General features: G+C 41.8%; 1 protein-coding gene across 3 annotated transcripts in view; it reads right to left on the bottom strand.

The window, feature by feature from the left end:
• Positions 1–26804, bottom strand: part of KIAA0040 (KIAA0040 ortholog) — a 69106-nt gene that overhangs the window by 9326 nt on the left and 32976 nt on the right. Inside the window, exon 2 of one of the 3 annotated variants that reach the window (XM_073643381.1) lies at positions 20994–21045. The exons of 1 other annotated variant lie outside the window; for it this stretch is intronic. The gene's annotated coding sequence lies outside the window, so the exon portion shown is untranslated. Of the gene's footprint in view, positions 1–5016; positions 5036–20993; positions 21046–26804 lie in introns of those variants that run through there. One more of the 3 variants, XM_073643384.1, reaches the window with a different exon arrangement.

Here is a 26804-nt window from a genome sequence, read left to right as displayed (position 1 = left end):
ACCCAAAACCACTGCCAATTTGCACTTGCTTTTCGCATAAACTAAAAATGAAGAGGTTCAGGCTCAGCCTAAGATTAGCATTAGCTCTACAGTCTTTATGTTTGAGATTCTGCAGGTTTGTACATCAGGTTTATAATGGTTGCTGTGTTTTGATTTTACTTACAGTGCAGAAAAAGTGTGGAAAACTTTAGTAACTTATCTGATGTTAACAGATGTTACGTGTATTTCAGTAGACAAAATTGAGACAATAAAGCCATGCCCAACTAAAAAAGTCCAAAACGCTGTGGAACAACCCTATATTTCCAGAATGTCGGTGTGACGCTAGTCACTACTCACGGACAAGTCGTACGGCTGGATAGTCAAGCGGTCCGAGGACAAATGCCAGGAGGGTACATCATAGACAGAGGGGTGAGACAAAGGCGTAGTCAGGTAACAGTCAGAGGTCAGAATTCCAAAAAGGTAGTGGATCCTGACAAAAGGGCTAGGCAAACGGATGGTCAAAGGCAAATCCAAGGTCTAGCAGCAAAGATTAGAATACAAGACTAAGAGCACAGAGCAAACACACACTTCTTCAGCAAAGCTACAATTGGCAGCAATCTAAGGCAGAGAGAGCTAAATAGGAGACACATGGAGGAAGCCCTGGCACACCCTTGTCCTGATTGGACGGCTAAACTGTCACTCAAGACACTGACAGCTCAGCACACCCCAGCATCTGATTGGATGGTTGAGCTGTCCATCACCATACTGACAGCTCAGCATGCTATTTTCCTAGATTGGACGACAGACGGCATCTAGACACACTGATAGGAGGAATCGTGACAGTCGGCAGGGTTGCATCAGCTCCACTATTTTTGAGCAGCAGTTCTTGCAATAATCCTGGAAAAGTTGGGTCTGTTGGCAAGAATGGTGTTAGTATGGTTTCATAGTTAATGTAGTGCATGCTAATGATCACTCCTCCAGAAGAAACACATATATCTCAGACCAGCCAAACCAGAGATCAGTTAAAAAGGAAGAGGATAACATCTACATACAACTATTTTAGGGTTCTTGCCCCACATTGATGTAGAGCAAGGTACTATATTATTTGAGATGTGGTGCCTTACACATTGAGAAGGGGGAGGTTCTACTCCTCATTGAAAATACACAGGGATGTATTGAGAAATTTATTTTCAGGCAATAGATAATGGGAAACAATATGAAAATTAGCTCAAAAATACAAGCTGAACCAGAGGCTTCAAGGATTTTTTCCTGCTCATCAGTGCAAAGCAGGAGACATAACTAAGTTGACTCTGATTTATTTGGATGCTTCCTTTACATGAAGATCTTTCACCTACTCTGTTATGGAATATTAATACTACAAAGGAGGTGTCTTACTCAACAGACTACCTGTCTACTACCCAGAGTTGAGAGCAGTCTTATGTGCAGTGTTGTATCATATCTCCTTATATCCTCTGAGCAATCAACTTCTCTGGTGCCCTACTATACCTACTATACGCCTCTAAATTCATAGGGAGGCATACAAAACTTTTTTTTTTTTTTAAATAAAACATCATTCCATCTCCTAAGGGAATAGCTGTACAGAAGCACTATATGGCAACACAGGAGTTGCCTATGGCCATGGATGTAAATACCATAGAGACAAAGTCTGTGGCCGCCATGGAGCCCTTGATGAGAGGTGGTCCAGCCCTTGTTGGACCCATTCTCTTTGCCACTGAGGCTCGTCAGAAAGATGTAATTTTTAGCAAAGAAAGAGAGGTGGCCTCTTTAATTGAGGCGTCCCAGGGTTTAGTGATCAGAATGTGGCGCATTATACCCTGCAGACATGGCATAATATTCAATGATATGGAATGTCTACTTAGCCAGGTCAACCTTTATATGGTGATGCAGATTTTCTCTGTTTGCTTGTATGATCTCCAGTTTGCTCGAGGATTATTGGCTTGATGCAAAATTGTAACAGGAATATGTGGGTGGTTGAGCCCGAGCGAGGGAAGTTGCATCCCAAATCCCACTGGGGACAGTTGTAGGTGCCAATTACAGATAATAAATAATGGTGTTCTCCTGATCTCCATCGCTTGCTGTTCAGAATTTTCTTTTTGGACCTCCTAGGTGGCATGATATGCATACGCAAGTTCCTTTTTGCTCAATTTATACTTAAATGCTTCATTTTCTTATGCTACTTGATAATACTAAAGTGCTCACCCTAAATAAATTCACCCTTATCCCTCCCTCCCACATTTGCTGGTGACATACCATAATAATAACTCTCATTTTACCTGCTATAACCTGCAGAAAATAAGTTTTGTTTGGAAAACATTAAAGGGAAAACAATAAAGATCTATGGAGTTGTACCATGTAGTTTTCACATGCGCCACGCCGCCAACGCTGTGCTGCCTTTTGATGCGTCTCTGGGGTAGTTATAAAACATTGATGTGTCTCCGCGGTTCACAACTTCTAACCGACAGTATAAATAAGATACAGGGAAGTGATTCAGCTCTTATTGAGTCAATGCTTCAATACTTATAGAGTGTCAATATCACATTATTTAGACATAATATAAAGAAAATATAAAATGTGGAGCACTGCACTGCATTGCTGCAAATAAATATTTATATGTTGAGTCTGCTTTCCTTGCCTTGGGCATGTGTAGCCTATGCTTATATCCGAGTCTGATCGCTGTGGGACTTAGCATGACAAAGGAGCAGTTCACATGGAGATCAGATAACATTTCGTTATGGGGCCATAGGATTTAACAAAAATGAGAAATTAAAGAAAATCTCCACCTTTTGGCCACGTTCACACGTTCAGTATTTGGTCAGTATTTTTTATCAGTATTTGAAAGCCTAAACTAGGAGTGCAGAATTCAGAAATGGTGACGTGTTTCTATAATACCTTTTCTCTAATTGCTTCATTCCTGATTTTGGCTTACAAATACTGATGTAACATACTGAACGTGTGAACATGGCCTTAGGCAATGACAGATCTGTGATTTCTGCTGCATAAGGCCACGTTGACATGTTCAGTATTTGGTCAGTATCTTACATCAAGCCAAAATCAGGATAGGAACAATCAGAGGAAAAGTATAATAGATGGGATTGTGTTACTTACGTATTCACCAATGTCATAGACATTGTTCAGGCAAGTGTACAGTCATGGCCAAAAGTATTGAGAATGAGACAAATACTAATTTTTCCAAAGTTTACTGCTTCATTTTTTGTAATGGCAATTTGCATATATTCCTGAATGTCAAAGAGTGATCAGCTTAACAGCAATTACTGTACTTGCAAAGTCAATATTTGCCCAGAAAATGAATTTTAACCCCCGAAACACATTTCAACATCATTGCAGTCCTGCCTTAAAAGGAGCAGCTGACATCGTTTTAGTGATTGATCCATTAACACAGGTGTGGGTGTTGATGAGGACAGGGCTGGCGATCAATCAGTCATGACTAAGTAAGAATGACATCACTGGACACTTTAAAAGGAGACTGGTTCTTGGTATCATTGTTTCTCTTCAGTTAACCATGGTTATCTCTAAAGAAACACGTGCAGCCATCATTGCACTGGACAAAAATGGCCTAACAGGGAAGAGTATCGCAGCTACAACGATTGCACCTCAGTCAACAATCTATCGCATCATCAAGAACTTCAAGGAGAGAGCTTCCACTGTTGTCAAAAAGGCTCCAGGGCGCCCAAGAAAGACCAGCAAGCACCAGGACCGTATCTTAAAACTGTTTCAGCTGCGGGATCAGACTACCAGCAGTGCCGAGCTTGCTCAGGAATGGCAGCAGGCTGGTGTGAGTGCTTCTGCGCGCACTGTGAGGCGGAGACTCTTTGAGCAAGGGCTGGTTTCAAGGAGGGCAGCAAAGAAGCCACTTCTCTCCAGAAGTTGATTGAGAGCATGCCAGGGAGAATTACAGAGGTCTTGAAGAAGAAGGGGCAACACTGCAAATATTGACTTGCTGCATTAACCCATTCTAACTGTCAATATAACCTATTGGTACTCATAATATGATTGCAATTATATTTCTGTATGTGATATAAACATCAGACAAACACTAATAAAAACCAGAGGCCAGCAGATTATGTGAAAATTTCATTTTGGTGTCATTCTCAAAACTTTTGGCCATGACTGTATAGTTGGTTTGTGTGCAGTCAGTCTGCAAAACTGAGAGCATAATATACCACAAAAAGAACCAGACTTTGATATAAATCATGCTAACTCCTTATTAAGCATTTTACTTAGAAAGACAGAGTAATTACACATGCAGCAATTTTTGTGAAAAAGTATAAATCCATTTATTTTACATATATGCTGACAAACAATTAAAAACAGTTATTTAGCAGACAGTGAGCCATAGTAAATAATGAACCGATCAATTGGGGTGGTTTGCAGGTTTACAAGTATATATCCTGAGTGGCATTAACATCAATCAAATCACATTGCAGTAAACAGTTTAACAGCAGTCTTTTTAGTAATCAGAAGGGCTTTATCTTCCCCTCTCCACGGGAGGTGGCAAACAGCAGGCAGAGAAAACACAAGTCACAGTTTAACAGCACGCCATTATATATATATATATATACCTCAGTCTATGCCTCAAGTGCAATCATAAATGCAGGCTGCAGACTATCAGTGCTCATGTACCCAGTGCACAGTTACCCTGTGCTGAAATCTCAAACCCCAGTTAGTGTCACCTCACTGAATCAAGCAAGAATATCTCATTTTGTGGTGTTAGCAGAGTCAAATCATGTGTTACATGCTATTACCAGTCAGGAAAGCTGTTAGGACCCACTTACCACGTGACCCCTGGCCCCAATGCGCATTTCGCACTAGCTTCCTCAAGGGGGCGTCAAACTGAGAGCATATAGACAGTACAATGACCAATGCAAGTCAATGAGAGAGAGAGAGAGAAAGGTGTGTAGCTAACTGCGGTATAGAAATCAATGGGTTGGAAAGAGGTGGCTGGGATATCAGAAGTTAACTCCTCTCTCCTGGAATGAAACTACTGTGCTCACTCACCCAGGATCTGAGCAGGTACCAATGGCCGAGCTCCATGGGAATCAGCTTTACACTACAAAAGATAAAAGCTCTCATTGCAGTAGAATGACATCAGATACAAAAAGCAAATCAATAGAAACCTTGCTTATTTTCATGCTGTTTAACTAAATCAATTTAACAACTTGAAAATACCCCTTTAAGTTTATTGACTGAGTGAAGCTGGGAGGGACAAAACTTATTTAAAGGGAATCAGTTACCAGCTTTTTGCTACCTCATCTGAGAGCAATATCATATAGGGGCAGAGACCCTGATTCCAGAGATGTATCACTTACTTTGCTGCTTTCTGCACTTTTGATATAATCAGATTTGTCTGCTGCAGATATTCCAGTTATTTGTATGCTGAACTCAGTATAACCACACCCACAGCACTTATTGACAGTTTTCTGTGTACACTGTGCATAGGCAGAAAGCTGACGGTTATACAGAGCTCATGAATATGGAGGACTACATTGCAGCAAGTTTACTAGTCCTCTACTGATAATCTCCTGCTGATAAAGGGGTAATTTTATCAATACTACAGCAAGCAGCCAAGTATGTGACAAATCACTGGAATCAGGGTCTATGTCCCGACATTATTGTGGCGCCCTGCTGCGCATTGGTGCCACAGAACCCAGGAGGGTGCATGGATGGACTTCTCCATAAGGGGCCCTCACACATTCACACACCTCCACCCTACCACCTCAGACCAGCAGAGGGAGCCCGTTAGGGATATACAGTTATATGAAAAAGTTTGGGCACCCCTATTAATCTTAAGCATGATGTTTTATAAAAATTGGTGTTTTTGCAACAGCTATTTCAGTTTGATATATGTAATAACTGTTGGACACAATAATGTTTCTGCCTTGAAATGAGGTTTATTGTACTAACAGAAAATGTGCAATCTGCATTCAAACAAAATTTGACAGGTGCATAAGTATGGGCACCTCACCAGAAAAGTGACATTAATATTTAGTAGATCCTCCTTTTGCAAAAATAACAGCCTCTAGTCGCTTCCTGTAGCTTTTAATGATTTCCTGGATGAAGGTATTTTTGACCATTCCTCTTTACAAAACAATTCCAGTTCAATAAAGTTTGATGGTCGCCGAGCATGGACAGCCTTCTTCAAATGATCCCACAGATGTTCAATGATATTCAGGTCTGGGGACTGGGATGGCCATTCGAGAACATTGTAATTGTTCCTCTGCATGAATGCCTGAGTAGATTTGGAGCGGTGTTTTGGATCATTGTCTTGCTGAAAGATCCATCCCCTGCGTAACTTCAACTTTATCACTGATTCTTGAACATTATTGTCAAGAATCTGCTGACACTGAGTGGAATCCATGCGTCCCTCAACTTTAACAAGATTCCCGATGCCGGCATTGGCCACACAGCCCCAAAGCATGATGGAATCTCCACCAAATTTTACTGTGGGTAGCCAGTGTTTTTCTTGGAATGCTGTGTTTTTTTTGCCGCCATTCATAACGCCTTTTTGTATGACCAAACAACTCAATCTTGGTTTCATCAGTCCACAGGACCTTCTTCCAAAAAGAAATTGGTTTCTCCAAATGTGCTTTTGCATTCCTCAGCCGACTCTGTTTGTAGCATGCTTGCAGAAACGGCTTCTTTCGCATCACTCTCCCATACAGCTTCTCCTTGTGCAAAGTGCGTTGTATAGTTGACCGATGCACAGTGACACCATCTGCAGCAAGTTGATGCTGCAGCTCTCTGGAGGTGGTCTGAGGATTGTCCTTGACTGATCTCACCATTCTTCTTCTCTGCCTTTCTGATGTTTTTCTTGGCCTGCCACTTCTGGCCTTAACAATAACTGTCCCTGTGTTCTTCCATTTCCTTACTATGTTCCTCACAGTGGAAACTGACAGGTTAAATCTCTGAGACAGCTTTTTGTATCCTTCCCCTGAACAACTATGTTGAATAATCTTTGTTTTCAGATCATTTGACAGTTGTTTTGAGGAGCCCATGATGCCACTCTTCAGAGGAGATTCAAACAGGAGAACAACTTGCAAGTGGCCACTTTAAGTAGCCTTTCTCATGATTGCATACACCTGGCTATGAAGTTCAAAGCTCAATGAGGTTACAAAACCAAAAAAAGTGTTTTAGTAAGTCAGTAAAAAGTAGGTAGGAGTATTTAAAACTAGAAAACGATAAGGGTGCCCATACTTATGCACCTGACAAATTTTGTTTGAATGCAGATTGCACATTTTCTGTTAGTACAATAAACCTCATTTCAAGGCAGAAACATTACTGTGTCCAACAGTTATTACATATATCAAACTGAAATAGCTGTTACAAAAACACCAATTTTTATAAAACATTAAGCTTAAGATTAATAGGGGTGCCCAAACTTTTTCATATAACTGTATAAAGGGAGGGTGGAGCTAGGCAGCTCAGTTTATAGTCAGTCAGTTCAGTGAGTAGTGAGCTCAGAGTCGAGCAGAAACAATGCTGACGCTCAGAGAGCAGCGAAGAGGCAGCAAACTGGCTGCTGTGCTTAGGCGAGCCAAGGCCTACAGCACGTGTGAAGGCCTAGTGAGGGCCCCGAGTGTGGCCGAAGGCGAGAGGAGAAGGAAGAAGTAGCGAGGGGGCAGAGGAGCATACCAGGCTCACCCCGAGATATATACCGGACACCGGGTCCACGCCTACATGGACCCTTTACACCCAGTATGAACCACCGGAACCCCTGGAGGACTACAGGTCCCAGGTTCACCAAACGCTGATTACAGTACCAGGGCTAGGAGTCACGGAGGCCCCAGCAACCAGGGAGAGTGATCTCCAAGAGAAGGCCCTACCACCAGGTCAGCAGGTGCAAAGAGAGACAGTAACCAAGCTAGGCCTAGTTCCAGGCAGGCCAGAAGCTTAGCGAGTAAAGCCTCGGATCAGGAGGCCCTATAGCCGCTCACTGGGGAGAGTCCAAGAGTGTGCCCTTCGTCCGGAATACCCGGGACCGTGCCGGCATCATCACCAGTAAAGGTACTGAAGTTTATCCCCGTGTGAGTGTCCGTCTTTCCTCCGGGACCGTCCTGCCGTCTCTCTCCCCAGCATCCACCATCTACCCCTACACTGCCCTGGAGCTAGCTCTACCTGTGGAGAGCCACACCATCCCTGCTGCCGAAACACCAGCTCCAGAGGACTGCTCTGCAGCAGCGGCACCCTCTAGCCTCATTCCACAGGTGGCGTCACAAACTTTTCCAAATCCCCTATAAATATCCCCCTTTTCAGTGACCGCCCTGGGCCATGGATCGGGCCAGCCATCGTGATATCCCTCGGCAACCAGAGGCCCGGCTGCCGAGTACCCCACGGCCCTGGGGCCGCGTCATTATGCTGTTCTCAGATTAAGTGGCAAAAACATGGTGACAGATTCCCATCAATGGCTAATTTCCTCCATTCTGAGTCAGTAGCAGAGGGAATTAGGAAAGAGTAGAAGCTACAATGTCTTTTAGAGCCTGCAATTTTGACATGAGAAGTGGGCATTTTTGCTGTGGTTCGTCACCCCAGGTTATGGAAAGGAGCTTGCCCCCGTAACTATGCCGGGTGGAGGAAGTCATGCCTGCCTGAAATGAGAGGAGAAAGATACTAATCGGAGAATGATGGTGAGGAATTTTGAGAAGGTGCCTCCTGACCACTGAGATAGTGAAATATACAAGAAGTGAGGAGTTTGACACCATGACTGTGTGGTCTGTTGTGAGAGTGTGTTAGCAACCATGCTGAAGACATGTTCCAGAAGAGTAACCATCAGAATCATCTCTTACGACTGAAAAATGGATGAATGCAGAAGCGTCTCCTGTAATCGTGTGGGGAAAAGAGGGCCTGACTTTTTGAGAAACGCCTATAAAACATGTTAGTTGTTAAAATTTGAGCCAAGAATCTTATCTGAGTAAAAGTTTTTTCTTACTACTTTTAAAAGAGTCTGTTGTGTCCGTGGTTCTTGCGCTGCCCTGAGAGATGAATCCCCAGACAAGGCCATCCTACAAGGTACACTGAAGTTATGGCGCACACCTTTAGCTTGGTGCACCTGTTACCGATGTGTTTGGCTGACCTAAGAGAACCTTTCAGCTACAAGAAAAGCCATTCACCTGCAGATACAGTGCTAATCTGAAGGTAAATAGTGTTTTAATCATGTTTGTTTGGCTTACTGAAAAAAAAAATGACTGCAGGGAGAAAGTGAAGTTATATTCTCCCTGCAGCTGCTCCCTTCCAGTGATTAAGGCGATACAAGAGCTGTTACTGCCAGGACATGACAGGGATCAGCAGTCACTACTGTTCCCTTTACCTTGTAACAGGGTGGGATATGCTTCTAACAATTACCTCTGCTTTATATACTAATTTGTTGAAATGTATCGCACAAGGTGACATCCTCTTTCCATTGCTTTATTTTATTTAGTAAGGAAGGCAGACATGATTAAAACCTGACAGGCTCCCATTAATTTGGAGCTTTGGAAAATTCGGGGAATCAGAGTCGGAAGCATTCAAGTGATTTTATCTTAGCATAGAATTCAAGTAAGTTATTAAAAAGCATTTTTCACATTTTTAATCAACACTAAAGGGCTCTAAGAAATTTTTTTCCAGCATGTCTCATTAAAGGTTAAGCTGTCTGGCAGTGATTTTTTTTTAAACCCTTCACAAATATCAGTACGGGTGTCAGTGATAGAGACCTTTCTTCTATGGAGCTTGTTTTTAGTGACCTGATTTGACTGGTCTTGTGTCTATAAATTTGTAAAGCTGCTGCGATTTTGGTGACATAGACTCTGCTGATGATCCTGTGGCTGTTCACTGACCATCTTTCCACATGTTTATGCCTGGTACCTCTCCTGTCTCCTTGGTTGCTGAGATGACTTGAGATCAGGTATGGACATACAGTACGATTAAAGAGGTTGTCTACTAATTTTTCATTGATGACCTATCCTTAGGATAGGTCATCAATGTCTGATCAGTCGGGGTCCGACACCCGGCACCCCCACCAACCAGCTGCTCTCGGTATCGGCGGCAGCCGACGTAACTGTTCAATCAATCTTGCATTGATGACCTATCCTAAGAATAGGTCATCAATGAAAAAATTGTGGACAACCTCTTACTTGTGCAGCTGAACAGGGACCCAAAAGAGGACCCACTCCTACCTCAAAAGCAGCAAGCAACTTCTCTCACAGACACATAAAGTGGTGCATTATGATGAACTATTGGACTGCAAAGGGCCAATATACAGTTCTTGGTTGAGGACGACTCTTAACAGCAACTGTGTCATCTAGATGTCAATACATTTGAATACTATGATGAGTTAAGCCGGACCACCCCCTCACTATTGATTTTGTGTTATTTTCAACTTCATCCCTTTTGGAGACCTTTGGAATGTGATTAATGGGAGCAAGCAAAAAAGGGTAGGATGTGCATGTATGCTGGCTGCTTGGCAATACATCCCTGGTAGTATCATTGATTAGCAAGTGGGAGGCCCTGAACGCCTGAGGGTACATGGGGGTATGTATTGCACGGTGACGGTGAGCATGCAGAATGTGTGACGTCAATGAGCGCACGTGACCTCTACGGGTGTACTTTAGCAAGTTCTTCTCTCTGCTCAGAGTCAGTCATGGATGCAACAGTCGGATCAGCCTGTGATGTATAACCTAGGGACAGACACACTTGAAGCATGTATTGGATAGTTGAAGAGTGTTATGAGGTCTGCCATTGCTGCCTAAGGCAATGGATACAGTACATCATAGGGTATGACGTGAGCATGTGGCCAAGTTAGGGCCACAGAAGAGAGTTTGCCTGTGAGCTGTTGGTTGTGAGAGCCCACAAAGGGAAAAGTTGTCACCATGTGTGATAACAACCCACTTGCGTGCTTCAGATGCCGAGGCCGGGAGGTGTCGTGTCCATAAGTATCGAGAAGTAGTCCTTTGAGAACAGTGATAAAGACGTGAAGAAACCAACTGGAGTCTGTCCCACATTGTTCAAACAGAAGCAGACCAGAAAAGGCACTGGCTATGCTAATGGAAGAGTAAGCAAAGAAGTGTATGACAAAACCGATCAGGTGGTGGTGTGCTGTGTGGCCTACCTAGGTCAGGGAAAGAGGGCCTGAGAACATTGCGCTGGTACATGGTGTGTGTCTCGTAAATGCAGACTCACCCTGAAGTGAGTTCAAATCGTTCTTCCACTGCAACTACTTTACATTTGCAATGTTTAAGTATAAACATCAGTATTACAGTAGAAGAGGCTTCAATAAAGAATCCCGTTATTTGTTGTATCTACCTATGGCTTCCTGAAAGTAGGCTGGAATCCACCCAGGAGGATGGGCAGCTTCAACACCCACCCATGCAGGCAAGTGCAATGTATATGGATGGGGGCATGATTACTGTTTAGAGGGAATTTTTCTACTGTGAGGGTGTGTGCTATTAATGTGTAGGGAGCATCAAGTAGGCAGCCAAAAATGTTTCATGGACACCAAACATGTAGCATAAAGAGGGCACTATTGTGTGAGGCACAAAGGGGCTTTTTTATTGTGTAGGGCCAAAGGTGGACACTATTTTTGTATGTCAGCAATTAGGGGCAGTATTACTGTGTAGGACACTATACTATCTTTGCGCTATTATTTTTGGGGCACTATCTGTATGATAGCAGCAGGGTGGGAAGTTTCTGTACACGTTGGAGATGTGCCAGAATAGTGAGTAGCAAAAAATGTCTGGGCAGAGATGAAAGCGATACTGATTACACACCTCCCTAAGGCTGGGTTGGCACATAACTTTAGGACAGAAGGGGGCCACATTAGTGAAGCATTTTTATGCCATGTTTTGGAGTCTACAAGTGAACATTTTACAGGTTTGCAGGAAGTATATGTACTAAACTATGGCATACTGCATATTTTATCATAAGACAGTAGAAAGGCTGGGTAATTGGCAAAATCCTTGCTGAAGGTCACTATGTCATATGCAAAACCTTCCCAATTGTGAAAACTGACTCTTACTTATCCTCTACAGCAGAGAAAGGTTACAGGCAACTTTTCTAATGTTTTGCGTTCAGTCATAATAAACTCAAAGTTTTAAAGCGAATATGTTTGTGGAATGTTGTAATATAAGGTCATAAATGAAAAACTCTTCTATTTGATCAATTTTCTAGAAAGCCGATATAGAATGTTAACCAGCTGACATCAACCCAGTGAGAAATAATTGCCTGCCTGTGTATTTTAATTGCTGTTCGATGGTAATGGTTATTTTATGGTATCAATGTAAAACAAGTCAGACTAGAGGTCTTTTTATTAGAATCTACCGATCAGCAGATAAAGACAGGCTGCAATTAGCAGGAGGAAAACTGCGCCTCACGCGACATGCATACTTGAAATGTCTTCTATAAATTCCTCTATTTTATGAAGGAGGTAGCTTTCCTTAGATGCTCTGTACCTTAAAGGTTATATGCCACCAGACTAATCCTTATAAATGAGGGCTTCTATTAGATGTCCTAATGTAGAAAAGCTAATGGTAACATCTTTATCCATTACCAGTGACGGACTGGTGTGTCGTGCGTCCAACGGAGGAAATTATTACAGAACGAGCACTTGTACACTTTCAATTAAATTCTACACTAAGCTGTTATTAAAGTCAGGTAACATCATTAAAAGGGGTTTTCATTGTATTCTTTATCTAATCCATTTACTCAGAAAAAAAGGAAGACTTTTTCTAACTCAGATTGTAAGAGGGGACATAAGTGAAGAATAGCGCCACTTTAAATTACCAGGATTGACTGACTTGAGATAGGTGGCAACTGACCATTTTTGCTCATCGAGAGGCACAAGTTGCTGAGTGTTACAAATGGTGCTTTGAACACTCTCACTCCGGTTGGACTTTCTATTCACACCACTCATTCTCCCGCTGGCACACCTCTCACCAGCCCTCCACTCCAAACTACCACAGTCTACCATAGGCCTCACTTCTTCCAGGATCAAGGGCGGACATATCATTGGTGCAACCTGTGTAGCCCCTCAGGGGACGGAGAGCTAAAGGGGCCCATTTCTACCTCCAAAGCAGGTGGAATTGTGCATAATGATGACCTAGTGGACTGAAAAGTGCCCATATATTGTTCTTGCACATAGGCCCTTTTCTCTCTGTGTCCGCCAGTCAATAGGTTGTATTGACAGTGACACCGGTCTGGCACTTAGCTCACTTACACCCACACCTGGCCTTCTCCTTTCTGTTGCACTCACTCGTTGTAACACATACTCCGGACAGAGATGACGATGCCATGTCACAAACTTTCAGCAAGCGCTGTGACCACAATGAGGACACCCTTTCCGTGCAAATATTTCATACAGTGCACAAACCATAATAGTATAGGAAGGCTGCGTACGATATGCAGCAGTGAACAATTACCCTATCCATATAGATTGACAATTGGTCCTCAAATAGTTTACTCTTTAGTTATTTCTAGCAGCAATGTTTGGGCTGAAAATCAGCGTCAAATGAGTTTCCGGTCTACTGGAGCCTAATATTGTGTTAGACCAAGTGGATCCTCTGGTACTAGGCCGGTACCACTCTATTCATTAATAAATCTTTTGTGTGCACTCTACATTAAAGGGGGTGTCCAGTCCCCCCTCCAAAAAAATACATAAATTAACTTTAAACAGTAAGTGATATAGTTCAATAGCTCCAAATGCCAAATCTGACAGTAGAGGATCCGGTAAGCAGTTCTGGCATCTCCACTTCCGGTCCTGTGATTGATGCAAAGCAGTGCTTCCTGTGTCAGCGTTAGACCGGAACAGTGTGTGAAGGGGTCTGGCTGACTGCTTATTTTAATAGCCAAGCCAATTCCCCTCTCTGTTTAATCTTTGCTTATAGCAAAGAAGGGGGCTGGCTTTTCTATGGAAATAAGTGTCATATGATGACACAAAAAACACTAAAAGTGAAGCTAGGGCGACCGCAGAAAAGAGTGGAGTGGGGCAGTTGGTGTAATAGAAGTACATTTCTAGATTCCTACGTCACTTTTTCTTTTTTCAGATAATTTATGTTTATTTTTTGTGGCTGGACAATCTCTTTAATTACTATGTCGTATATTTTTCTTTTTTAAATAATGGGAACCATAGGATGCAGTATGCTACCTCTACCTTTGCACCCTATGTAATTATAACTCTAGGTGGAAATGTGCCCATAAATTTTCCTTCTTATTTATTTTACTCACTTATATTTATTGATTTATTTTACTCACTTATATAGCACCATTAATTCCACAGCGTTTTACAGATATTATGTATATATATATATATATATATATATAGTGCCATTAATTCCACAGCGCTTTACAAACATCACTGTCCCCATTGGGGCTCACAATCTAAATTCCCTATCAGTATGTTTTTGGAGTGTGGGAGGAAACTGGGGAACCCAGAGGAAACCCACGCAAACATGGGCAGAACATACAAACTCTATGCAGATGTTCTCCTTGGTGGGATTTGGACCTCAGTGCTGCAAACCAACAGTGCTACTGACTGATACATCACCCCTAAATATTACAGACTCTTATAGAGTGTGAGGATATCCTTCAACCCATATAATATTTTCAATTTCTATATCTAACCTTAGGATGTTTCTTTATCCCTTGATTATATTGTAAGAGCCAGAGCTATAGAAAATGCAACATGTCCTTGCCTTGGGTTTCGAGACACCTTGATCCCATGCTACCTGCTTCATCTGCCTCGTCCATCACTAGAAGTCAGTAGAGGAATATTACAATTTCTTTCATCCCTTTATGACTGTAAGTTGTTTCTTCTTTTTTTACAGTGTAACCCAATCATAGCCGTATTGTCATAGACATGAAGGGTGCTGCTCTACGTATGAATAGTGGTCAGAGCAGTGGAATGATTATCACAAATGTACTCTCCTATTGTAAAGTTAGCTGTGACCCTGCAAAGAACTTATGTAGGAAATATGAAAAGTTAACGCTCTGTGGCATCATTAAAATATAATTCCTTCAAATGAAGTTTAAGTGTATTTATTTTTAATAAATTTCCTCTACTTTCATTTGCCTCAGGCATCGGATAGTGTACCATGAGTACTGATAGTGACTGCTTTATTTATCACTATGATGAAGTTTTATTACTATTCTAAAATGTCTAAAACTGCCTGCCATGTACTTTGCAAAATGCAGCAAAAGTCAAGGCGAGATGTAAAAGAGTTATTTATTTTTCCCCAATGGCTTCCTAAAGTTATGTTTTATTTTAATACTGGTGCTAATGGGTTGAACCGTAATAATGAGGGCATCAAAAGCTTGATCTCGCTCTCGAGGGTTCCAGGACATCTACTACTCCGCTGAACTATTCATACACTTTTTTGTTAAAGGGGTTGTCTGGAGAAAAAAAAGTTATGCCATGGATAGGTGATAACTTATCGATCGGTGGGGATCCGACCACCTGGATCTGCACCGATCGGCAGAGCGGGGAACCTTTATTGCCTGACAGCCACTCAATTCATTTCGTATGTGGCTCCTTATTCCAGCACTTGACTCTTTCTGGCAGCCCGATAGGCAATCAATGGGGTGCCAGTAGGGTGACCAACCTTCCCTTCATTTTGTAACTTGGACAAAAGTGCCCTGTTGGGGATAAAAAATCTCACACACCATTGGCAACCATACTTTCCTTTTGTAGGCTACTCACAGTCAGTGACTATCAGGTAAACTCTTTTCAGCTGCCCTTACTTCTCCACACCCTTGTCGAATCAGTACCGGTAATTCTTCAGGACCAGCTGGTCTTACACCCCTGGGAAATCCATGGACAACCTCTTACACTCCCACTGTTCAGCCAACGTAGCCCATTCCCAATTTGCTTTTTATCCAACAGTTGTGACTGACACCTTAATTATTGCCTTCCATGACACCAGAGAGAGAAAACCAGACTAGCAGGGGTTGACCACCTTTGGAACAACTTTTCTTTTTACTTAAATGTTTTTATTTTGGGTTAAAACAAATTTTTGCAATTTGGTTTCATTCCAAATTTTGCACCGTTTGGCTTTTAAAAGCACATTCAACTTTAAGGTGGGTTGTGGTCTCAAATCAGTTAGCAGGAGCTAAGAAAAAGACAGATAAAAAAAGATTTACAGACTTCCCTGTTAAACTATCAGAACAATTCGTTCTCATCTTACTCCAACGCTCCCTTCAATGAAAATGGCGTACAAAATGCCAAACTTAATGAACCCATGCCTAAGTTCCACAACCTACTAATATTCTTCTTTTATCACACATGCCCCAATCTTCAGATATCCCTTCCTATCCTGATTTCCCGGTAGTAAAGGAAGTTGAGTGTCATAGAGAAAAATTAAAATCCATCCAGACATCTCCAGAGAGGGGGACATATTCCCCTCACATTGAACATATGGGACTAATTGTAACTGAAGAGTAAAAAATAATTAAAGCAAGGGAAGTGAGAGAGAGAGATCTAATACTACCATCTCCATTGAAGTAGCGGTCTCCTGCAGTGACCAGATAGTTACAGCAGGGAGATTTGCAGGGAAAAAGACACACAGTCTGAGAACCATATATTCAGGAGGCAGAGAAGTGGAAAATCTAACACTTTCAGAGGTAACTCTTCTTCTCTTCAAAGAAAAACTGGACAATTGCAGCTAGACACTCTGTCTCCTATGTCCACTTATGAATATTGGGGTTTGCATCGATGCAATATTTATGGGAGATACACTTTAGGCGTCGTAGCGAAGGGACCAACAGAACACATTCACTCACATCACTGTAAGGCCGGCAGAACCCCTCCAACCTAATATTGGTCCAATGGATGGAGCTATCCATGTTATGTTTCGTCTCTATGAAAAGATAAAACCTTAATAGAAAACATGACAATATCTACTGCCTGGGACCTCCAGGGGTAAAGATACCCTGTAACTTGGGGATCTCATAAAACTCTGTGGGATCTCTATGGTTTCATCTGTGCCAAACTGGTAACAGTGGTGGGATCTGCGCAACCCCCCCGGCTGTTATCCTTGGCATTGAGCTACACTGCTTTTGGAAAAAACAACCTTATTTTTCTAATTCTGTACAATCCCTTTAAGAATACTTCACTACAGAATCTACATTATTTCTGTCAGATTTTCTGTTCACAGATGTACTGTGCATCAACAATACGAATTGCACTGCAAACAGACTCCTTAAAGGGGCGCTCTGGGTTTGTATACATGGCTGAAATAAAAGAAAGGGCTCTGACTTGGTAATGTGTTATGCATTAAAATTTATAAGGAAGGAAGTATTTGTTGACAAAGCAATTGCCATATGTCTCCAATTAAGCTTATGTATCAAGAAGTTCAGAAGTGGCAGCATTGAACAGCTGGCATATAGTGTGTATATATGAGTCAAGACGTTTAATGGGGTTTTATTTTCTTAGAGCTTTAACAATCATCTTCTTGGTTCAGTGTTGACTAACTTTACATATTACTGACATCTAGTGTATACATTGGAAACTGCATAATTAATAAGAACTAGATTTATGGTTATAGAATAACTAAACTTTCTTTTTTTTTGACTTGTGTGAAGCATAGAAAGTTATGAAACTTTACAAATCACTTTATTAGGGGATTCCAGAAAAAAAGTTGCATGTAAGTGGTTCCCAAACTCCTGCTTTTCCCCAGTCTATTTGCCTTCCTTTATCTGCATTGATATACTAACGTATTCATTTAGAGTACTGATGCTGGCAGTGAAAGGGTCAGCACCTGTGTCCTCCTCTCCTGCCCTCTATACTGTAAAGGAAGAATTGGATTTACGTCCACATATACTCTCATATACTCTGTTCTCATTATGTCTTTCCCGCAGTGATACATATGCATATATAGGTCTAATTCAGAGCAAGACATGGGTGCTGACCCTTTCACTGCCAGCATCAGTACTCCAGTACTCCCAAGGCAGGTAAATAGACTGGGAAAAAGCAGTGATTTGGAAGACATCTGCTAATAAAGTGATTGCAAAGTTACATAACTTTTCATGGTGGACAACATTCTACAAAAAAAAAAAACCTAAATAAAAGTTTAGTTACTCTTAAAAGTCATTGCCCACCCATGAATTTCTTTAAAAAAAAATTGCCTTGCATGCATTAAAAAAAAAAATTATATACTTTACCGATCCCCTGATGCTCCTCTTCCAGCGCTGCACAGTTCGATCCCCACTTCATAGAAACTTTAACGAGTAGAGATGATCAAAATCATTCCCGGGTCCAGCGGCCACTTCGGTAGTCCGTAGTCACCAGACCACAGAACTGCGATCTTCTTTCTATATATCGGAATCTACTGTGGCTTCTTCTGAGGCATGAGGTCATGGTAGAGGAGCAAATTATAACGTGATCGTAGAACATGTCCCTAACACAAGTCAATGAGTCACGTCCAAACTTTGTAAGATCCATGAAAATTACGCTAACAGCAGCGCAGGCAAGATGAACGTTTCCCGTGATCATGAACAAAAAATAAAATAATTTGATGGAATTATTAAAAAAATAAAGATGATAGATTCCATTAAAATTGGAGTAGCGGTGCCATGCTGGACAGTGGTGGTGGGGTAGCTGATCATTGTGCGAAATGTGGGTAAATGGCAATTTCATTCTTATTAGGCTAGGGTCATAGGAGCATATATTCTCCCATCGGTCGGATCATGCTAATCACACTCTGATCAGAATTTGATCAGAGTGTGACCCGAGCAGAATAGAAAAAAAAATTCTCTGTCTTCTCCATTCAATCTGACCGTGAAAATCAAATCGTACTCGGATGACATCCGAGTTCAGTCCAATTTTTTCCACGAACCCATAGACATGAAAGGCTGAGTGCAATCCGATAATCAGATGCAACTCATGCATGCTGTGACTTTTCCCTCAGATCGACTCGGTCGGAGGAAAAAATTGGACATGTGCACGGCCCCATAGAATAACATGGGGATGAAAACGACGGATAGCACTCGTCCAATTTTAATGGTCATGTGCATGAGTCCTTACTTATATAGCCCCAGCCTGGGTGGCTTCTGCCATGGGGAGAGATGTAGAGATTTCCTTTGGGGGGCGGCAAAATGTAAAGGAATAATGTAAATGAACTTTTCAAATACGCAAACTTTACTTATTGCACTTTTTCATAAGTTACAAAATGACTGAAACAGAAAGGGTTAAAGTAAATGTGATAAAATTTGTAGACAGCTGAATGAGGATTTCCCAACTGATGACGAGCGTCCAGGAAAATGAGGACAGAGGGAGAAACACGAGCAAACAAGATTAAAACTGAAACTATGTGACCATTCCCACCACCTCGGCGAGAACATTGTGTAAGTGGCTGGTAAATATCAGCACCATGAATCACCGCCGCAGCCCTGCCCAGGAATGTGCTTTCTACATCTGCATGTGTTACCAAGAAACAGCAACAATATTATACAGGAAAAATGTACATTTTACGTATCTGCTGAGCTAATACGCCGTCTATGCCTCAGGGCATGGTATGCACAGCGGAAGGAATGACTCTTATATCTAGATTCTGTTGCATCAAAATAATGTGGCAATGACACTAAAACATCCTGTATAGTTGCATCTAGAATAGGAAATGAAGCAACTCTGCAAAAAGTTTTGATTTAAAAAAATTCTGTCGTATAGAGAATGCAGCTCCTATGCTGATATATGATGTGTCTCCCGTAGGTTCTTCCTAACCGTTAGACAGAGGAGGAGAATGAAACACAACTGCAGGATCAGAGTCTGTAATCAAGGAAGCGCATAGATCTGCATCGGAACTGTGAACACAAAACGGTTGTAAAAAGTGCAACTACTGGTTTAAAAGGGTAGACTCATTTCGGTAATTGATAGCATAGGATAGTGACTTTTTTCTTGAAGTTCACCACTCCCTAGCTTATTTCTTGCCAGGAGGACAGTGATTGGCAGTTTGAACCAGTGCCGGCATTGCGTCGTTGGCTGAAAATGTGCGTTATCCAATACAGCTTTGCCTCTGCAGTATCAGAGAAGAACAGTTACACTGAAGCTGGCGAGGATCAGGAGCTAACAGCATGCTCCAGCAATCACGACCACTTTCAGGGCAGTGCTTACAAGCTCAATAGAGAAGAGCTTGTAAGCACTGTGCATCTCTTCTAGACTGCAGATGAGAATATTCCAATATTTGAGAACCCCACTGGTCCTAAGAATGTAGTAGATCAGTTTCACGACCGCAGTTTTTCTCCTGCACAGCGGTGCTCCCGAACATCCGGACGTGCAGAGATCTACCGGCGGCCTCATTCACTTTTAGAAGGTGGCCGGGGACGCCCCTGAACCGAAGAAAAATTGTGATGGTGATGTAGCTCTGAAACAGCACTGTAACCCCATCATTTACATGATTGATGGGGGTCACAGAGGTTGGACCCTTAGTGACCGACCATTAAGTGGGTCGTCCGGTCCAAATTGATGTCTGCAGTCAATCTGTGTGACTGAAGACTTATGAATCCCCCCAGCATTCGCACTGTGCACTGCAGGGATTGGCCAGTTTCTGACCCGAGACCGGAAGGTATTTATGTGTTATACATACTCCTGGCCAGTGGGCACGGCCTCACTCCATACACTTGTGTAGAGCAAGTCCATCCCCTCTAGTCAGCCACGCCCACTGGATGGCCCTATCACTAGACGGTGCGCAGCCTCGCGCCCACTGGCTGGGTCCTGGCCGGGAGTATGTATAACTCATACATACCTTTCAGTCCTAGCTCAGAAACAGGCAAATTCCCACAGCACACAGTGACTGCGCTGGGGGATTCATATGTCTGCAGTCACACAGAGTGACTGCAGACTTATTTGATTTGGACAGGACAACCCCTTTAAGTGAGGGTATATAATAATGATGTGCCACCACTGACTAAGATGTGAACACCTGTTAGAGCCTAGATGAATCCCATGAAAGAGCGCCAATAAGTTACACCTACAACCTCAGAATAATTGTATACCCAGATGGACCTTGTTTTTCGCTTACCTAGAAGTGATGTTCACTGAGGCATAAGCGGGCCTTTTCACGCCTTTTCACCCTTGTGAAATAAAAATATATAATTAAAATTAGACATGAACAATATTGTTCTGCATTCTATTGTTATAATAACACGTGTTCTTTTATATTTTTGGAATCAGTTGGAAAAATATCACAGCAAACTCTACAATCTGCAAAATTTCAGAAAAAAAAAGTAATAGGTGAGTGGGATTTCCATAAATTTCCATTTATTAACACTGCGCACCTGGCTACTGTGGTAAGAATGCCAGAAAAGGGACCTGTGAGAATGCGAAAAGGTCAATCGCTTTGTCAAACTTGTGTATACAGCATGAAAATATCTATCTATCTATCTATCTATCTATCTATCTATCTATCTATCTATCTATCTATCTATCTATCTATCTATCTATCTATCAGGGGAGTACATAGAAATCATGGGGCCCCATAGCAGAAGTTCTAATTGCTCCCCCCCCCCAAATGTAATAATTGTCGGGGTCACAGAAGAGCAGATCTCACAACTTTCAAACCTTTACATAGTAATTTTCCTTCTGCTGAAGTCTTAGATTCCTCTTTCATTGCCCCCATAAAAAGTATGATGCCAACAAAGCGCCCCCCCTAAACACAGTATGATACCCCCATGGTGAATTCCTCCACATGCGCAGTATAATGACCCTACTGTACCCCACCTCAACTCCCAAGGCAAAGTATGGTGACCACAACACAGTATGATCCCCCAACCGTGACCCCCACACAGCCTTCCAGTATAATGGGCCTACATACAGAATAATGGCCTGCACTAGCCCTCCAAACAGTAAGATGGCCCCCATACAAACCTTCACACTGTATAATTGCTTGCACACAGTATAATGGCCCCACATAACCCTTCAAATATTATAATGGCCCCATGCAACCCTCCAAATATTATAATGGCCCCACATAGCATTCCATATAGTATAATGCACCCCCCCATGGTCCTCCATGCAATAAAATGCACCCCCATGGTCCTCCACGCAAAATGATGCACCCCCCATGGTCCTCCACACAATATAATGCACCCCCATGGTCCTCCATACAGTATAATGTAATCCCATGGTCCTCCATTCAATATAATGCACCCCATGGTCCTCCATACAGTAAATGCACCCCCATGGTCCTCCATACAATATAATGCACTCCATGGTCCTCCATATAGTATAATGCACCCCCATACAATATAGTGCAGCCCCCATGGTCCTCCATACAGTATAATGCACCCCCATGGTCCTCCATACAGTATAATGCACCCCCATGGTCCTCCACACAGTATAATGTGGCCCCCATGGTTCTCCATACAGTATAATGCGGCCACCATGGGGCTTAGTGCGGCCCCCTTAGGGCTTAGTGTGGCCCCATATGGCTTAGTATGGCCCCCATAGGGCACAGTGCGGCCCCCATAGGGCTTAATGTTGCCTCATATCACTTAGTGTGGCCCCCATAGGGTATAGTGCGGACCCCATAGGGCATAGAGCAGCCACAGTCCTCCATTAATATGGGCACCACATTCAAATAAATAAATGCACACTTACCGCTCCTCGTTCCCCCGCTGCTTCGGTCTCTGCAGCGCGTCTGCTCCACTGCCTGACCCAGCATGGTCCAATGAAGTGAAGTCATTGCTCCGCTGCGTCAGACAGGGGAATGATGGGAGAGGGAGTGTCACATGATGCTCCCTCCTCCATCATTGCCTTCAACTGTATCGGCATCTGCATTTTTACATTATAGTGTAAAAAAATTCTGTACAATTTGTTTTCTAAAATTGCACGAATGCCATTTCATCTGAGCATAAACCACTTATGATCCACTCTTGTGTCAGAATGTGGACAATGATAATTTCCTTGATTGGCAAGTCCCATAATAAACAAACACTTTTAAAGTGGATTTGTCATCATGTTTTACTATACAAACTATGCATTATTAAATACATCTCTTAGACCTGAGGAGGTTGATATAATTATCTTGAAAATCTCTGTCAGAATAGCTGTACGATACCTTTGGGAAATTTTGTTGCCTATAATAAGCATTTTTTATTTCAGATCTACAGTGGTGTGAAAAAGTGTTTGCCCCCTTCCTGATTTCTTATTCTTTTGCATGTTTGTCACACTTAAATGTTTCAGATCACAAAACAAATTTAAATATTAGACAAAGATAACACAAGTAAACACAAAATGCAGTTTTTAAATTAAGCTCTTTATTATTAAGGGAAAAAGAAATCCAAACCTACAGGGCCCTGTGAGAAAAAGTGATTGCCCCCTAAACCTAATAACTGGTTGGGCCACCTTTAGCAGCAACAACTGCAATCACACCAGTCTCATCAGGCCTAAGAAATCTATTTAATAATGTATACAGTTTGTATTGTGAAATTCACTTTGATACCACTTTTTACTACATTGTACCAAGAATCTGGGGCATAATCTGGAGTTTAGGGGGGCACAAAAGGTCCTCTGGCTCATATGAAGAGACAAATACTATTTTTCCAGCTGTAACTCAGTAAATTGGGTGCGAGATTGACAAAAACAGAGCTTCCACCTAAAAATAATTCTTCATTTATGACAGAGAGTTTTTGCTTACCTCCTGAATCCAACAATATGACAGCGGTGTGACAAGTGAATCTGCATCGCAGACATGAAACATAGAGAGAACGTCATAAGTGTCAAATCTACATCAAAATGGGCTGTAAAATTGACAAATTCTGGAGTAAAGTGGCTGGACAGAAGACTGATAACATCACGTCCACAGATTTCTCATCTCACAGACATTCAATCAACTCCTATACGTCTGTTCTGACAAAACCCAAAAAACATGATCCAGACACATATGGGAAAAAAATCTGCCGACTGTTGAGACTTTTATATTTGCCTGTAGGGGGCGTATTCCATATGACACATAATAGCCCTATTGACTTACAGAGTGACGCTTCTTATCTATGGTTATGCTTACCTCTGCAAAACAATAAAAAATGAAGTGCATAAAATACAACTGGTCAATCACATTTTCCGTAAATAGGAGATGTCAGCGGGCAGCTAAGCTGTCACCATAAATAGTAAACTTTTGGTTACCCACACTAAAATTGACTCAGCTAAAGGGAAGTGATTCACATGGTAGATATATATTTTTTCTTACAATAGCTACTTAATTTTTTCTTCCATACATAAGATTGCCAGCAGATCTAATTAACACTATTAAAGAGATAGCTGTGGGCTGAACAATTGTTTAACACCTTTTTAATGTTTATCGGGGCCTTAAACCTGGCATAGACATGAGATCTTTCTTAAAAGAATCTGTCACCAGGTTAAAAAAAAGGCCAGTTTTTTTTATCTTATTTTATTCTCGCTGTTCCCCTGTTTAGTACGTTTTTTGTATTTTTTAAATCCGCCATACGGTACCAGATATATGAGCTTTTTTATTTAGTGCTAATTTATATGTTCTTTAGCAAGAAGGCGGGGCTCACAGGGTAATTATGCAGAAAAAGTCTAAAGACACACCCCCAAGGAATCATGTGAGCCACACCCCCTTAGTAAAGACCGCAAAAATGTGCACTTGAAAACGGCTTGCATCTCTGGAACCGTATGGCGGATTTAAAAAATACAAAAACCGGTATACTCAGGGAGCAGCGGGATTAAGATGGCACCAAAAACTTGGCACTTTTTCTCTGGTGACAGGTCACCTTTAAGAAGATCTAATGTCTATTGCAGGTTTCTCATAGATGGTATAACAGAAGTAAAAACACGGATGTGTTCGCTGAGCTCCTTGATAATGAAGAAATCCAAATTGAGTGTAGAAATCCAATCGAAATGAGAAGATAAAGTTCAAGCAGTTTATTTCAATGCGTTTCTGAGTTGGACAGATTCCTTCTTCAGGAGAAAAACACACAAAGAGTATAGAAGTATACATTGGCGTTTTAAGAAACGCCCCCCCTGGGAGTGTATACAACAATTTTATTGTTGTTCTTGTATTTGTTAATAATAATAACTGGACACTATTATTATTATTATTATTATTATTATTATTATTAATAAACATGAATTTCATGTCTACGTCAGGTTTCTCATAGACACATTTTTGAACTAAAGAACTTTAATTATTTGAAGAAGCACAACCATACACATGGGTTAAAGCAGTGGTTCACTCCTATTTTATTAAAAAATGTTTAAAAAAAATATTTTTATTTTATAAAATAAAAAAAATAATTATTACACTCACCTACTGATCCATCTCGACCAAGGCATTTTACCCTTGCAGACAATAGTTGGCTGACAGGGTAGCCAGGTAGCAATCGGAAGGAGGAGAAGTGTGGGTGAGTAGACATTTTTATTCTCTACCCCTGCTTGACTTTTTTTTTAGGGTAGCTGACACCTTTAATAACTTTAACGTATTACAAAATTGCTATTGAAAAACTCATTCATTCTACATATTATTGTGCTTTAGTTTTATCAATATACCTAAAATAACTAAGGCTGTGTAGCTTTACCAAGTATGTATTGTTTAGGAACCTGATCTGTCACTTGATCTTTACATGTGGGTGTGTAGGTACGTGTGCACACAAGCAAAACAATCCTATTGCTATTTACCTAGCTGGTAAATTGTGTCTAGTGTTTGTTTAGCTTACATTATATTGTCTGGATGTCAGCTTTTATCTGAAGATGTGTCCAGGCATTAAGAACACTGCTCCATAAAGCAAAAGCTGGTATTTAGACAAGTTGGCTAACACTATTGTGATATATTGATAAAGGATATAATAAATGATAGGTATTATCATAACCTGACACAATCAAAAAGGGGGTTGTCTGGGGTCATCTGTACTGGATCTTTGTGATATTAGAGGGTAGAACAGGTACCAACCTTCTCTAACCCTGGAGGATTCGGCACATCCACAAATTACTCAGGAAGCTCCTTGAGTTGTATCAGAATTGTGTAATTCCTAATCATGCCTGTGGTGGCGCTATAGGGAATCTGAAAACTTTCTGATGACTTCCCACACAAATTATAAAGATTTGTAGAGTTTATCTACTGGGCAGGATCAAGGTTGAGGAATGCCTCTTGGAAAAATATGGGGGTTGTATCCCCACCTCAGTAAGGGCAGGCGCACACAACCGTATGTTCTCCATCCAAGAAAAACGATCCACTTATACTAATCACACTCTGATCAGAACTAGATCAGAGTTTGATCAGAGTGGGATCCATTTTTCTCAAACGTGGAGAATAAAAAAAAGTTTTTTCCATCTTCTCCATTCAGTCTGTATGTGAAAATTGGACCGCACTCGGATGTCCTCTGAGTGAGGTCCAATGTTTTCCATAGACATGAATTTGGTGAGAGCCATCCTCGGTCCGAGGAAAAAATTGGACCCCAGAGAATAACATTGGTCCATGTGTGATCCGATGTCTTGACGGATCACACTCGGACTGAAACTACGGTCGTCTACACAAGCCCTATTAAAAGGGTTTTCTGGGCTGAGCATAAATAAAGTGACAGCAGATAGAGAGACTGCAGATAGTCAAATCCCCTAGCCAGTTTGAGTGGTAATGAGATTAGCAAGTTGCAGTCACGAGACGACTATCTTCTCATCCGCTTCACTCAACAGAACATTGAGAGAAACAGGAAAAGTGTAGCGCTATGGCCGGCGTCCCAGCATGGTGTCCCCTTCTCTCTCCATGCAGGGAGGCTGGCTTACTCACCGCCCTGGCTCCGCGGCGTGGTCCCTGGCATACCCTACTTTCTGCTTTTAAAGGGACAGCGCAGGTGACGCGCTCCCTGGGCCGTGTGTG

The sequence above is a fragment of the Phyllobates terribilis genome, unplaced genomic scaffold (assembly GCF_046119375.1).
Source record: "Phyllobates terribilis strain yellow unplaced genomic scaffold, ASM4611937v1 Scaffold_8__6_contigs__length_399053987, whole genome shotgun sequence".
NCBI classification, from domain to species: domain Eukaryota; kingdom Metazoa; phylum Chordata; class Amphibia; order Anura; family Dendrobatidae; genus Phyllobates; species Phyllobates terribilis.
The sequence above is the reverse complement of the archived record's forward strand: the minus strand, read 5'-3'. Positions and strand labels throughout refer to the sequence as shown.